This window comes from Gossypium hirsutum, chromosome A11 (genome assembly GCF_007990345.1).
Source record: "Gossypium hirsutum isolate 1008001.06 chromosome A11, Gossypium_hirsutum_v2.1, whole genome shotgun sequence".
Lineage (NCBI taxonomy): Eukaryota > Viridiplantae > Streptophyta > Magnoliopsida > Malvales > Malvaceae > Gossypium > Gossypium hirsutum.
In genome coordinates this window covers 25,426,742-25,442,115 of record NC_053434.1, presented here as the reverse complement: position 1 = coordinate 25,442,115, position 15,374 = coordinate 25,426,742, and the positions used below count along the sequence as shown (strand labels likewise).

The 15,374-nt window shown below is 35.2% G+C and overlaps 1 long non-coding RNA gene and 1 other non-coding gene across 2 annotated transcripts; both read right to left on the bottom strand.

Moving 5' to 3' along the window:
* Positions 1-1,994: 1,994 nt before the first annotated feature.
* LOC121210652 (small nucleolar RNA R71) lies at positions 1,995-2,100 on the bottom strand. The gene has a single exon (XR_005905766.1). It is a non-coding gene; the product is annotated as a small nucleolar RNA R71 (small nucleolar RNA).
* Positions 2,101-12,823: 10,723 nt separating this feature from the next.
* LOC107896587 (uncharacterized) lies at positions 12,824-14,232 on the bottom strand. Its single transcript, XR_001683785.2, has 2 exons — positions 13,454-14,232; positions 12,824-13,180 (listed from the first exon to the last, which is right to left on the bottom strand). It is a non-coding gene; the product is annotated as an uncharacterized lncRNA (long non-coding RNA).
* Between the last annotated feature and the right edge of the window lie 1,142 nt (positions 14,233-15,374).

The window sequence follows — 15,374 nt, the reverse complement described above, 5'->3', positions numbered from 1 at the left end:
ACCATAATTTATACATATTTTTACCCCATGCTTGGCATATTTATGAATGATTTTTTCTTGCTTTTAGTGAATTTGATGCTCCTAATCCTTTAATTTCATATTTTATACTCAAGAGAGCTTAGGATAGCAAAAGGAGCGAGTAACGGGCCAAAAACGGGCAAATTGGGCTTAAAATAGTGTTTCACATGGCCTAGGCACTTCTACACGGGTAAAGCACACGCCCGTGTAAGGCACACGGGCAAACCACACGCCCGTTTGTCATGACCGTGTCGACTAAGAACCAACTCAGTATTGCACACGGCTTGAGCACCTTCACACGGGCATGGCACACGGTCGTGTCCCTGCCGAGCCCAAGCCTAGTTCCACTCGGAAAAGAGTACTTTTAAGGGTTTTAAAGCATTCTAAAGCCTATATAAACACCCTAAAAAAGGATTAGGGGGACACACAGAGTTGGAGGCAGAATATACTCGTGAATAGCCATCGGAATCACTTCGGAGCCAGGATCTACATCAAGACTGAAAATTTTCATCCAATTTCCTAGAAGTTCTTGGGGTTCTTTATGTTTTGTTGTTTTCCAAACTTTGAGATGTTTTCCATTATTATTATGAACTAAACCCCCTAAATACCTAAGGGAGATGAAACCTAAGACGAATCTTATTACTCTTTGATTTATATGATAAATATTTGTTCTTATTCTTAATTGTGAGTTTTAACCCTTGCTTTAATATTCCAGGATATTAATTCAGGTTCTTGATGTGCTTATTCAGTGGAACAAAAGTCCCCGTTTAAGGGTAGATCATTTATAATTAAACGAAGTTACATGCAATCCTAGAGATAGGACGAAATAAATCTGCCGGATTAGAGTTAAATCTAATAAGGGAATCCATAGATCGAGTTAACGCAACAATAAGAGTTTTAATTAGAAAGAGGTTTCAATTAATTAACCTAGAGTTAGTTGTTTTTAGCCTCGAAAAGGACAATAACATAAATCAGGGATTTCTACGGAATAAGTCAAGGTAATAAGTGAAGTCTAGGTGGATCCTTTCTTGGGTATTGTCTTCTCCATTGGTTTTTTCTAAAGTATTTTCCAACTTTCATCTCTATCGTAATCTTAGTTAAATTAGAAAATTAGTTCAGTTTAAAAATATCCTTTAATTCTTAGGCTAGATAAAAAAAAGATAGTAATTACTAGTACTTTTAGTCCTCGTGGATACGATATTTCCGGTCTCACCATAACTATACTACTGTTCGATAGGTGTGCTTGCCTTAAGTCAAATTTTTAGTTAGTTTCACGATTATCAAGTTTTTGGCGCCGTTGCCGGAGACTAAGAAACTAGGAACGCTTAATTTTTATTACTTTAGCCATTTTTTTATTTTTTTTTCAATTTGATTTTATTTTTGCTTAAATTACTAAATTTTCTTTTATTTACTTCTGGCAGGTTTTTATAGTTTATGACTAGAAGAAACCCGTCAGGACCTCTACTTTTTGATAGTGAGATCGAAAGCACAACTCGCAGAAACCGAAGAGAAGTAAGGTGAAGCCTATGATACATAGAGAAAGGACAAGAGGACGATATTCAAACCACAACCGGGAGATGGCCGATAATCAAAATAATCAATTACCTCCTCGTACTATGTATGATTATGCAAAACCTACTTTAACATGAGCTGACTCGAGTATAGTTAGACCCGCTATTACTGCTAATAATTTTGAACTGAAACCTAACACGATTCAAATGATACAACAATTTGTTCAGTTTGATGATTTGCAGGACGAGGATCTAAACATTCATTTGGCAAATTTTCTGGAACTCTACGACACTTTTAAGATCAATGGCGTTTTTGACGATACCATTCGCCTTCGGATGTTTCCATTTTCATTGAGGAACAAAGCTAAACAGTGGTTGAACTTCTTACCTCAAGGGTCAATCACAACTTGGGAACAAATGACCGAAATTTTTTTACTAAAATACTTTCCACCGGCTAAAATGGCTAAATTGAGGAATGATATCTCTTCTTTTATGTAGATGGATCTAAAAACTCTTTATGATACATGGGAGAGATATAAGACTTATTAAGAAGGTGCCCTCACCATGGGTTACCTCTATGGCTGCAGGTTCAGACTTTTTACAACGGTGTGAACCCCTCAACAAAGCAACTTATCGACGTAGCCGCCGGTGGAACATTGAACAACAAAACACCTGAAGAGGCTTATGAATTTATTGAAGAGATGTCACTGAATAACTATCAGTGGCAAGTTATGAGAACGAAGCCAACAAAAAATGCTGGTGTTTTCAACCTCGATCTGGTTACTATGCTATCTAACCAGGTAGAACTTTTAAATAAAAAGATTGACGGTTTGTATGGTTCTACTCAGGTACATCCAGTGATAAGGTGTGATTCAAGTGGAGGAGGAGTACACACAGATTATCCAACCTTCAACCCTAGCACCGAGGAGGAACAAGTTCAATATATGGGTAATAATAATTCTAGACCTCAAAATAACCCATAAGTAACACTTATAATGCAGGTTGGAGGAACTATCCAATTTCTCGTGGATAGGCAAGGAAATCAAAGGCCGCAACATCCCCTAGGTTTTCAACAACCACCTTACCAGTAGGAAAAGAAGCTGAACCTTGAGGAGATGCTAACGAAATTCATCTCGGTGTTAGAAACTCATTTTCAGAATATCGAGACAGCTCTTAAAAATCAACAAGCGTCGATTCAAGGGCTCGAAACTCAAATAGGACAACTTGTTAAGTTAATTTTCGAGCGACCACAAGGTAGCAGCTTACCGAGTAATACTGAAACTAACCCAAGGGAGCAACTTAATACGATTACTATTCGAGATGAAGAAGGGTTAGTTAAACTTCAACCAAAACTGAAGCAATGACTTGTGGTAAGTAAATGTAAGGATGAGGTGGACCACAGTGAACAAAAACCAGTAAGTAGAGGATATAAACCTCGTGTGTCATACCCTACCGAGACAAGGAAAGACCACTTGGAAAAACAATTTGGTAAATTCCTTAAATTATTAAAGAAATTACATATTAACTTACCGTTTATTGAAACTCTTTCGCAGATGTCAAACGCAGTTAAATTTTTAAAGAAGATTTTAGCAAATAAGTGGAAGTTGGATGAGGCGTCACATGTGGAGTTGAACACAGTTTGCTCAGCCATTTTACAAAATAAGCTACCCAATAAATTGAAAGATCTAGGAAGTTTTACGATCCATTATTTAATTGGTAGTTTAAATGTTAACAATGCTTTGGCTGATTTAGGGGAAAGTATTAATGCCATGCCCTATAAAATGTTTAAACAACTAGGTCTTGGGAAACCCAAACAAACTAGGATGAGCATTCAATTAGCAGATAAAACAATCAGATTTCCTAGGGGTATTATTGAAGACGTACTTGTTAAAATCGATAAATTTATATTCCCAATTGATTTTGTTGTTTTAGACATGGAAGAAGACAATGACGTGCCTTTAATTTTAGGAAGACCCTTTTTAGCAACTGCTAGAACTATCATTGATGTTGGCACAGGTGAATTGATACTTCGTGTAAGTGATGATACGATTAAACTTCAAGCTCGTGATTTTGCTAAAATATCTAGTAATCGAGACGATTTTTTAAGTTCTATTAACTTGAATAATGTTGCAACTAAACCTTCTTTACAGGACTCTCCTAGGAAGAACGTGATGGAGCTCTAGTTTAATCTATGCAACAAAAATAGAGCGATTCATGAAGAACGAAGGCTTCAGATCGATGAACTAGACGAATGGCAAACACATGTCAATGAGAAACCAAAAGCATATGATGAATCAAAGCGACACCTTGATAAGCGTAGGAATGAAACAGCGAAATTTAAGGCTGGGGATAAAGTATTATTAGATGAAAAGGACCCCCGAATTGCTACCTTAGAGCTTAATACAAACGGAGCGACTCCCTTCACGGTACTGAATGTTTTCCCATACGGTACAGTCAAGGTAAATCATTCTCAATTTGGCATTTTCAATGTGAATATTACTCGACTTAAACTTTATAAGGATAATAGAATTGATAGCAGAAGTGATGAGTTTTAACTTCTTAATCCACTATAATCATGTGAATGAGAGGTAAGTTGAGCTTAAACTCTAAATAAGTACTTTTCGGGAGGTAAACTGAATATTAACACCACTAATTCGTTTATTTTAGCTATTTTTAGTGTTTTGTGTATGTACAGTGGCCTACACGGCCTGGACACACGGGCGTGTCCTTGGCCGTATGGAAACAGGGCTAAAAATTCCCCAAGTATCGAGCCACATAGCCATAAATTTAATCAACACGGCATACGATGCGGCCATGTGAAGCACATGGCCTAGACATACGGGCATGTCCAAGGCCGTGTGAAAACTAGAGTGAAGTTTTTAAATTTCAAATAAGTCAAGGAGCCACATAGGCAATGCACACAGCAATGTGTTGGGACACACGGGCGTGTAGGGTGCCACATGGGTGTGAGAGACGCGAACAACACTGCACACGGCCGTGCGATACGATCATGTGAACCACACAGGACCGCCACGAGAGTGTGTCCCTAGGCCGTGTGACGATTACATATTCAAATTTCGCGATAAGCACGGGCTGGACGAGATCCACATAGGTGTGTGACACGACCGTGTGGCCCAACACGGGTCTCACACGGACGTGTCCCTTTTTAAACCCTTCAAACCCTAATTTTTTCTTCTTCTTCTTTACCAACCCTTTCCCCCTTAGCCGCCGCAGCATTTCCCCCACGCCGACGCCCATTTTCGTCCTCCAGCACCATCGGTCAAACCCCCTCCTCCCCTATCTCCCCATTTCTCTTTCTTTCTTTCCCCCTCATTTCTTCCCTTTCCTTTCTTTTATTTTTTCTTTCTACCCACTTCCACCAGTACGTCGCACGGCCTGACCTCCCATGCCTGTGTCTCACCCTGTTCTCCACCGTCAGTACCACCAGCTCTGACCACGATCCTCTGACGACCGGCCACCACCACCGTCAGTCACGCTCTCTTTACCAAATCCTCCATAATTTTCATTATTTATTTTTATTTTTATATTTGTTTTTGTTTTTGTTATAATTGTTATTATTATTATTAGAAGTATTATGCTATGCCTTTTATTCATATTTTGTTCTTACTTTAGCCTTACTTTTTTATGCCATTGAGTTCATGTTTATGTTACTGGTTAGTTTAGGATCATTCCATTAAGTCTGCTATTTTCTTAGAAGGCTCATATTTAGTTTATCATATTAGTCAATATAAGTTGAAAATTTAATTAGTAGCTACTTAATTCTTTTAATATAGTTAGATCCATAATTTGTCTATATCGTTCTTCACTTGCTATTTTATTGTCTAGATGTGTTCTTATTTAGATTCTGTTACTCTTGCAGGCATATAATGAAAAACTCATGAGGTAAAAAGACTGTAGTTTCCGCTTTGAAAAAGCGCAAGAGTCTTGGCGCAACCTTCTCAAACGCCTCGACCGAAGCTCGCCACCCTCTACTTCGGTTCTCGTCAGGCCTACAAGACGACCTATTTCAGCTTCTACGAGTACGACCATTAGGAGTGGACTAATGTATTGACTGGGCCGCTTTGGAGTAGGTCCAACTTGCTCACTTTATTCGCTTCCATCTTGATACCGCGCCATAGGATCGGTTCTTTGCAATCATCGAGCCTACATATTCGGAGTTGATATTAGAGTTCTGCACTACTTTTCACCTACAGCACGTGATGAACACATATGACGAGGCTGATACTATCGTTTTCTGACTTGTGGACTTGTCAGGTGTATGAGTGTACCCGAATTTAGAGCTGCTTTGGGTCTCTACACGGAGAAGTTCATGGCTTTAGAAAATTTCCTACAGCTTCATCATCACATACACTATTTTTCATCTTACTGTTGGACCGACCTTACGGTGAGCACGGTTTCCTATAATGCGAGTCGCTCGAAAGCGACTTCTCTCCCTCCAGCACTACGCTACATTCACGCCATCTTAGCCCACACTTTGACTAGGAGGAGTGAGAGCACCGGAGTAGTTAGCGCCACCGACGCGTACTTTCTATGGAGCATGGCGATTGGCCATGTATTTGACTTGGTGTATTTTATTGCCCTCACCTTTCGCCACTAGACGAATCGTCATAGGAGGGGCCCCATCTGCCTTGGCCCTTACGTGACTCGCCACGCTCGACACTTCGGCCTTTTTTCAACACTCTAAAGATGTCATCGACACTCATATTAGTTGGATAGATGTCTCTGAAGGAAATTTCTAGTATGATCCACATGCGGAAGATAGAAAGATGCCGTGGAGTCGGCCCACCTCAGTATAGACTCGTCCAGTCGGCAAACTAGGATGAGCCAGAAGACATTACTGACAATGTCCTTCCCTCTCACGAGGACCCACCTTCACCACCACCACCGCGTCACCGACCTCCTGCTGCCACTTTGACAGACTTATCCAAGCGATTCACTAGTTTTGAGCAGCAGTGTTTCGAGCGATTCGACGCATCGATGCCACTCTCTAACAGATTTGTCACCACCTCCATATTTCTTCTCCAGCGCCACCGGCTCACGACTCTAATGATGAGGACTTTTAAGTCCCTTTATTTTACTATTATTTTTATTTTTACTTTTATTTTTATTTAAACTTTATTGTGTCTTATTTATTTTTCGAAGACTTATGGTTTTATATTTTAAACTCTGCTTATCTTTATGATTATTATCATATTATCCCCTAATTCTCTTCCACAATGGTGTTTTTTTTAGTACCTCAGAATCATGCCTCTTATTTGACTTCCTCTACAATTCTTGCTCTTGCTACTTCAAGGGTCTCATCCAAATTTTCAGGGCAGTTTCACTTCTCCCCCTCTCTTCTGATATTATGCTTATATTTTTATTAACTATCTTTGTACATTGAGGACAATGTACATCTTAAGTGTGGGGAGGTTATCTATGTGATTATCAGAAAATCATTGAATTTTTAAGCTTGTTCTCAAATAATTTTCTCATATCATTATTAGAGTAAATTTTGATTGATCTATGATTTTTATTGATATGTTTTGAATTAAATCATAGGTAACTGTGCATTGATTGTTTAAACTTTAAGACATTAGAGAATCAAGTACGATAAGTTGAAACTTTTGAGAATTAAAATTGCTAGGTTGTTTCCCTGAATTGAGGTATTATCTTGAAGCTTTAAATTTACAGGATTGACATCAAATACCCATAATTTCTGTGAGATTTTGAGCCTTTTAGAGCATATGTCCTTCGTGCTCACTGATTTTATTAATTATGAGTATGTCAACATTGATTTGTTATTCTAGAACTTGCATCGATTATACATGTCGAGACCACACCATTGATTTGATATACTAAAATGATAAAGGCACTTAGGTTTTAACCCAAATTTTCTCCCATAAAAAGCCTACCTACACAATTGACCCTTAGTGAACCCTCTTGAGCTTAACAAACTATTTTTTTAATTTACCCTAAAATTTAACCCTTTTATCATACTTTTTGATTCGTTGAGAATTTTTCTCATTTTATTGACTCCCTTTTTGTCGAGATTTGAATTGGTTAATTGACTAACTATGTTATTTCATTCGAATCATATAATTCTCTCTTATATAAATATTTTTTTTATTCTTAAAAAAAATATACATACATACATATTGGTAGTAATTCATTGTTTTTGAGCTTAAGTTTTTAATTCCATATTTTGAGAAGAAGCTCATGTTTATTGATGTTAGTTATTTTTCCAGTTAGGTAATTTATCAAGTTAATCTCGATTCTAACCGTTTCTTTTTCAGCCTTTATCCACGCCTTAACCTAAAGCTCCGTTACAACCCTTCAAAGACCTTTTGATTTGTGTATCATCTCATTTATAGTGGTGGAGATCTGATTTTCATGCAAGCCTATGGTAATAACTTTTCATGTTTGACTAATGAGTGTTTAATCATTGAACCTTAAACATATTGAGTGATTTGAGTAACCTTTAGTGAGGATGTCAATGTCAATTTGGAATTAAAGATAATTAGTTAGATAAAGGGGGATGCCTATAATTTTATGATTGAAATGCTCAACTTTGACTATTTGAAACTTTAATGTTCTTTTCGTTAAATTTTCAATGTGTGACTGCTTGTGGATTATTTTGAAACATTATTGATGAGAATTATTAGTTGAGAAAAATTTATTTTGATTGTGAGTTGAGGATTTTGCTTGAGGGCAAGCAAATGCTTAAGTGTGGGGATATTTGATAAACCGTAATTTATACATATTTTTACCCCATACTTGACATATTTATGAATGATTTTTTCTTGGTTTTAGTGAATCCGATGCTCCTAATCCTTTAATTTCATATTTTATACTCAAGAGAGCTTCGGATAGCAAAAGGAGCGAGAAACGGGCCAAAAACGGACAAATTGGGCTTAAAACAGTGTTTTATATGGCCTAGGCACTTCCACACAGGTAAACCACACGCCCGTGTGTCATGACCGTGTCGACTAAGAACCAACTCAGTATTGCACACGGCCTGAGCACCTTCACACGGGCGTCGTACACTGCCATGTCCCTGCCGAGCCCAAGCCTAGTTCTACTCGAAAAAAGGCACTTTTGAGGGTTTTAAAGCATTCTAGAGCCTATATAGACACCCTAGAAGAGGATTAGGGGGGACACACAGAGTTGGAGGCAGAATATACTCGCAAATAGCCATCAGAATCACCTCGGAGCCAGGATTTACATCAAGACTGAAGATTTTCATCCAATTTCCTAGAAGTTCTTGGGGTTCTTTATGTTTTGTTGTTTTCCAAACTTTGAGATGTTTTCCATTATTATTATGAACTAAACCCCCTAAATACCTAAGAGAGATGAAATCTAAGACAAATCTTATTACTCTTTGATTTATATGATAAATATTTGTTCTTATTCTTAATTGTGAGTTTTAACCCTTGCTTTAATATTCCAGGATATTAATTCAGGTTCTTGATGTGCTTATTCAGTGGAACAAAAGTCCCTGTTTAAGGGTAGATCATTCATAATTAAGCGGAGTTACATGCAATCCTAGAGATAGGACAACATAAATCTGTCGAATTAGAGTCAAATCTAATAAGGGAATCCATAAATCGAGTTAATGCAACAATAAGGGTTTTAATTAGAAAGAGATTTCAATTAATTAACCTAGAGTTAGTTGTTTTTACTCTCGAAAAGGATAATAACATAAATTAGGAATTTCTACGGAATAAATCAAGGTAATAAGTGAAGTCTAGGTGGATCCTTTCTTGGGTATTGTCTTCTCCATTGGTTTTTTCTAAAGTATTTTCCAACTTTCATCTCTGTCGTAATCTTAGTTAAATTAGAAAATTAGTTTAGTTTAAAAACATCCTTTAATTCTTAGGCTAGATAAAAAAAAAAGATAGCAATTACTAGTACTTTTAGTCCTCGTGGATACGATATTTCCGATCTCACCATAACTATACTACTGTTCGATAGCTGCGCTTGGCTTAAGTCGAATTTTTAATTAGTTTCACGACCATCACTACTTGAAACTAAAGTTTTTACTCAAGGTTATGAAAGATTTAATAGAAACAGTATGTGATTCTCCATAGGGTGAATTGGTTGCAGTTGAGCAATAGTGTCAAAATCATCAGTTGATCATTTTCTACATAACCATTTATGTGAAGTTGACTAGAAAACAAGTTCCAAGAGAAAAATAAGCTTTTTGGTTTAGCTTGTTGTGTTAGCCCTTTCAGACACAAGTCAGTGTTGAAGATATTTCTAAGGTAATTAGCTAAGATGAGAGGCAAACTCTATTTATTTGTGCCCAAAAATGGAGACATCAAAAACCTACTTAACCATACTCATCTTCATGTCTAATTCAGATTAAAGAGAATACAATTCAACATGTACCTAACCTGCATCACCATAAAACTGAACATCTACAGAGATATTGTTTACACTAAGAACAAAACATTAGTAATTGACTATGATGCCAAAAGATTGGAGATTCATTCGAAACTTATATAATAAACCTACACTGAGAAATACAGTTTAAGGTATCTGATATTATGAAGTATGGAAAACAACAGCTGTTGGTTGAGTCACAAATATCTCTCAAGGAGTTTGATATGAAGAAACAAATCTTAATGCAAATGCCTTGTAAATTCAGGCTTCATTTGCATTTGCTACCCTACTGTTGGTCCTTTGTCCACTATATACCTTGCTATCAAATAGGCATGTGGTTCACTAACTGAGATTCCCAAGGAATCAACCAGCGCAGCTACTTTATTTTCAGGCCTTGTTGGATGATGGGTGTTTACCTCTTGTGAAATCAAAACAGGTTCAGTGGTTCTACTTCGGTTTTTGAACTTCTTTTCCTGTATTTTTCTTTGATTGCTATGCCAAAAGCCCAAAACAAAAGCAAATACAACCAAGACTGTAGGGTTTTAGAGCTTGAAGAGTAGGGACCCCTTCTTAAAATTCAGACAATCAAGGTCTTAGACAAAACTTCAAACCAGGTTTATCCTTACACAGTGCTTTCCTACAGGGTCCTTTTTTATTTTCTTCTGAATAAATTAATGATACAGGTAACCCAATTATTAAGAAAGTATTGTTGTCAAATCTGTATAGTTGTTACAATGTTTTCATACTAAATGTCCAAAAACCTTCCAATGGTGTGATTTTGATGAAGTGCATCGAAACTATTTCCATCCTGTCAGTGGGGTTATGAAGTTTGCATTGCATTTAAAAAGGTTTCAAGAAATAAATATAAGCATATAATTAAATATTATCGACAAAGTCATAGTTAGAATAGTAAAATTATTCATTGACATCATAAATCAGAGTTCAAGTCTCGTGAAATTATAAAATTTGACCACTAATTTCATTTCTTTAAGAAAGGAACAGCTCTGGTGTTATCTTCTTACGTTGAAAATTCTAAAGAAAAAAAGCTATCCTCTAATCTAAGTTTCTCTCCACAAAAATAATGATAAGAACATGACACACCGACACTTTGTTTTCCTGGGGCTTTGGTAATTTTTGAAAGTTAGGAACTTATGGGAAAATAAGCAAAGCAAAGCGTGAATACACACATACGTCCATTGAACTCTTTTCATGGTTTTCTTCAATAAATCTCCTTTGTTTCATTGGTCCATAGTTCAAAACGTTTGGCCTTATAGAACATTCCACCCATATGTTTTTCTTTTGTGGGGGGTCAAATTGTATTTCAAGAAATAAAATATGAAAAAAAATCATTTCCCATATCTAGAGAGAGAGAAAAGGGGCTGTTTTGGGGGAATGAAAAGGTGCAAAATTTAAGGTTTTTTGGCAACAAATTTTATTTTGTTCATGCACATGCATTGGCCTCCCATTCATGTGTTGAATGAAGACTATGTAAAAGCAATTGCTTTCTTACCACATGGGGTGTTCCTAATTATTAATCTCCTTGGCTTTGGTAAGAAAGGATCCCCATGCTTTCTGTCTTTTAACAGCTTTTGCCTGCCATTGTTTTCAACTTTTGGTTTGGAGAGGATAAGTAATGTATTATACTACAAAGCTAGCGGGGAAGAAAAACTGCCGAAAGAAAGATTACTATGGATGTTGTTGTAGGATCATATTTTACCTCTCTATTAAAAAAAATAGACCCATTAAAGTTTATATGTTATATGAAAAAGTAAATTAACTTTTTTTAATTAAAAATTTCATTTATTTTTACGGTTAAAAACTAATCTCTATATGTTAGAATGAGATGTATATAAAATATCATATGTAATTGTTTAATTATTCTGTTACTCACCTGAGTTGTTAACAAAAAAAATAGATTTACACATTTTTAATAAAAATCATAAATTTACTTCTTGATATAATATACAGAGACTAATTTACACATTTTTAAGTAAACAAGAGCTCGATAGTATTTTGATTTAATATTACATAAATAATAACAATATTCTACTAAAATAGAAAATTTTACTCTTTATAATTTATAAAATTTTAAACTAATAATGATAAATTATATTTTTAATCTTTTAAAAATTATAAAGGAATAGATTATTGTAATAATAAAATTACATTTTTACTATTATAAAAATATATAATTTAATTCCGACTTTAATTCAAATACCAAGTTAGAACCCAATCAAGATCCATTAATCATATTGTATTTAGCACCATCTAAATACGCAAATCTAGCTTATGTACAATTTATCATTATTAATAATTATATTTTTTAGGATTTAGAAAAGCTAGTTTCATCTGGAATTCTTGAGCAATAAATTAATGCAAGGTAAGACTTAGTTGTCAAGCAAATTAGGTACACCTTTTATGGTCAAAACTATAATCTCATCAACCTCTGTTATCATTGTTTAAAAAAATTCAACCTCTGTTATCAGTTACCTTTTCATTTTCCAAAAAGAAGAAAGAAAATCAAAGGCTAATTATGTTTTCACTTTAGCTTCCAAATAAACTAAACAGAGAAGTAGAGACCATAACGGCTTCAACATCTCACTAACTCATTGCATTATGACCCCTACTTTAATTTCTTCTTAAAAGAGAGCTAAGACTACAAATTTTATTCTTTTTTCTTTTTTACTCCAAATTTTATTCTTTTTTCTTTTTTACTCTCTATTTCCTTCATTCTGCCATATGTACCTGCAAATTGACAGTCTGGGCAGTTAACTGGTGATGTAAATGACTCAGGTAAATATGGATAAAAAAATGGGTTGGATTGTTTTGCTGTAATTTCCATGTTTGTAGAAATGATATTTGTAGTGGGTCAAATTTGCCCGGCCCGGATAAACAAAAAACCATAAACATAAAACAAATAAAATTATAACAGTCCATTAATATATATATACATATATATATATGTATATATATATATATTTTTTTACAAACTAAATCGGTACATGGCCCAAACCAATTACATAACCTAGACTTAAAATTAAAACCAAGTCACAAGCCTAATAACTTAGCCCAATACCCTAAATGACCCAAAGACCCAAATACAGGCTCGATAGGCTCAGAAAATTACAACCCCAGAATCCTAGGGTTCTTTTTCTCCTGTGCCGCAGCCTTCACCAGTAGCCCCCAGTGCCGTACACTCCTCCTGGCGCCATGCCCACACCCCATACGCCAGCACACACCCTCGTACACACGCCACGCACTTGTACCTGCAAAGAGATAGACAAAACGACAACAACAACAATGGCCAATACGAAAAAAGAACGAAATTGTATTCTTTTATTTCTTTTTTGAACATTCGGCTATAAAGCCGATGATTTCATATTGTAAGGGGGTTCCTTTTTTCAAAAAAAAAAACAGAAGCAATACACAGCAAAAAGAAGGTGATTTACTCGCGATTATCATCCCTTATTTTTCTCCTACCTGTTCATTTACCCTTTTTTTTATTGAATGTAAAGATAAAAAAGGGAAACGACACTTACCTGCGTTTGATGCCTTCGAATCCACGCTTGTCTCACCACGATTGAGACCAAGTGACGATTCGGGGTCTACGAGCAAGACTCACGAATCTTTCGACTCGATGAGGCCTTGATTGACTCTCATATGAGTCAAAAAGAGGGGCAGAGGAACAGACCTTCAAAAGGCTGTTGGTCGGCGAAGGATTGAAAGAGCGTCTAAGGTTTTTTTTTTTTGTGAATGGTTGCAAACATTTTGGGGTTGGCTTCGGTGGCTATAAAGGACCTCTATACGCCACCGTTTTAGGCCAAATTGATGGTCTCAAAACGACAGTGTCCAAGGAGTTACGGCCCGATGACCCGACCCGCATACGGTCTAGATCCGCGTGTGTGGTCACTGAGGGCTATTTGCAATAGCAGTCCCTCTCCTTTCGCGCCACATTTCAATCAACTCACATTTGTGCTTCATGTTTTTTTAAATTTATTCCCAGCAATTTACATTCGTTTGCATATGGGTCCTCGCCTGAGCTTCGCGTTTTGGGGATTGGATTATTTCCAGTTTGAGTCCCTGCGCATTTGCAGGTGTTGCATACTGGTCCTCTTATTGTTACTGCTTTGTTCTCACATTACCCCTCTTGTTTTAATCCAATTTTAATTTAATCTCCTATTAGTATAACTTATTATTTTGCAATATGTTTAATGTTTGAACATGTGTTTCTTTAATATTCTATTCAATATTATTTATCTATCTCTATATATGTACGTATACTTTGTATTAAAATTAATTTTAATGCATGTATATATTAACTAACCTTATATTATTTTACGCGCATGACTCCTTTCTAAATTTATTCTCGTATTGTATCATATAATCCTATGTAATATCGTTTAAGCTATTATCATTATATGTATATGCATTGTGGATACTATATTTAATCTATACATTATTAAACTTGTGTATTTTACGCATATGGTTTTCTTTCTATATAGGTATGCTTTTAAATCTATCGTACAACTTACAATAAAATCAAATTAATTTTGTATGTATTGCACGTTTTTACGAATAATTACTTTTAAAGTTATATATATGCGATGTGTAAATTCATTATGTTTCTAAGATTTTGTTTTATTACGCATTTTTCTTGCAATCTTTTCATCTTTGATGCATATTTTAAATTTTTTTATGAAAATTGTCATTTTTAAGCTAATATTCTTCAACATTTTGTATGTTATTAAAAATATTTATTCCATAACATATAGTTTAATAATTATGTATCTATGAAACTATTTTAAAAATGTATATGTATCTTATTATTAATCTCATTTTTTTTTATAAACTTATGTGTACATATGTTTTATAAATCTATTTTGTGTATTATGTCTTGTCATGTATCTTCACTATTATTCTTTTATATTATATATATAGTTTCTAAATCATCATGTAGCCGGCCAACTTATATTTTACACATCCATTTATTCGTCATTATTGTGAAATAGTTTTATACCATGTTGCTTCTTTGATTTGCATTTTATTTTGTGCCTCTAATAATTTTATTATGCCATGTATACTGCCGTTGCATTTATTCATTGTTTCATATGGCCTTGTTAATTATTATTCATACATGATTGAAGTTAGGTCGTAATTTTTAGATTAATTATATTTAATTACTTGTTCTGCTAATTGATTAATATTTTCATTCGCTAAGCATTGCGTCTCACATGTACATATTACCCCATCCATTGTTTTCCTTTTGATTTTCGAAATGTGGTTCTAAAACCCAAATTTTTACGATCAATGTCATCTTATTTCGAATCGAATTAATATGTTTTTAAGTATTCATCCAAAAATTCTTCAAAAAGAAGACGAAATTTGATGTTCGGCAATTCGCAGAATCGTGCCCTAACGTGTTGGGTTGAAATTTCGCATTTGCTCAAAATAATCAAATTT